Genomic DNA, 1,587 nt, shown 5'->3' on the forward strand with positions numbered 1-1,587 from the left:
AAAAAAAAAAAAAAAAAAAAAAAAAACTATTTTATGTCTTTATTTCATTTTACTTCTTCTTTTTTAGTTCTTTATACAATTACTAAGAACATATATTAAATGCTAGAAGCATCATTTTACACACATGCAAATGTAAAATAGGAAAATGATTAGGAAGAAACATATGTACAACAATTTCCTTTTCAGAAAAAATTTATAAATTAAAATAAATTGAGAACTGATGGAAACATTTTTTTCTAATTAAAATAATATAGGTTAATTGGTATTATAGGGCGTATAGAAGAATTATTACATATATATATAATACACCTTTTATATTTATAATATGCACAAATCCATATAGATATTTTAATACTTACTGTTATCAAAAAAAAAAAAAAAAAAAAAAAATTCAATATTATAAATACGCTTATCTAAAAAATTTTTAAGTATTTCATAAAAAAAAATAAATAGAAAATTTAAATGGAAGTAATCTTAATATATTGGAAAAATAATAATATTTAAATTTATTCATATTTATAAAATGAATATTAGAATTTTGTAGGATTATATATTTTTTGCGACGAAATCTTATAAATATTTATATAATATATATATATTTATTCATAAGGATAATATTAATTTACATACTCTTAAGTATAGACATTTTAAAAAGAATTATGTTAAAAATAAATTTTATTGGAAAAGATATATTCTGTAATACATTCATTATTACAATTTTTTTTACTATTATTATTTTTTTTTTTTTTTTTTTGCTTACTATATTATTTTATATAGAAATATATAAAAAGAATAAAAATGTATTTATCGCATTTTTATGTGGCACTAACATATATTTTACATTTTTATGAAAATAAAAAGGATTGAAAAATAAATAATTTTATTTCTTATTATTATAATATATAATAACGTTCATTTTTAAATTAAAAAAAATAGCCATTTTTTCATATTACATGAGGTTGTTATTTATAAATATAAATAAATATACATATATATAAGTTCTTAATATTTTTCGCTTTCATATTTAAGTTTATTTAAAATAAATGTTTAAACCACATTCTTTAAGAGGACAAATCACATCAATATATAACAATTTTTTTAATAAAAGAAAAAGGAACAAAAAGTTATAAACAAATATATATTAAAAATACATGTGTATACATTACATAAGAAAAAATGGATAATGTAACGAAATAAATAAATTAATAAATTATATTAACAAAAGCGTTTGTAATTTTCTCATTTTTTTGTTATATGAATTATTCATAAAAGCATGAACGGTACAGGTCTTTTTTTTTTTATTCTATTTTATTTTATTTTGTGTAAACTTTTTTAATAAAAAATTTTTAAAAGTCTTGTAAAAAATGGAGAATGTACAACATGAACTGTTCATATTTGTTTTTTCTAAATAGAAAATAATATCTATATTTTTACCATATATCTCTTTGTATTAATAATAGCTAGTAGCGAAAGAAAAAAAAAAAAAAAAAAAAAAAAAAAAAAAAAAAAAAAAAAAAAAAAAAAAAATTAAAAAAAAAAAAAAATTTTTAAAAAATAAAATAAAAAAAAAAAAAAACAAAAAAAAAA

This window comes from Plasmodium reichenowi, chromosome 9 (genome assembly GCF_001601855.1).
Source record: "Plasmodium reichenowi strain SY57 chromosome 9, whole genome shotgun sequence".
NCBI lineage: Eukaryota > Apicomplexa > Aconoidasida > Haemosporida > Plasmodiidae > Plasmodium > Plasmodium reichenowi.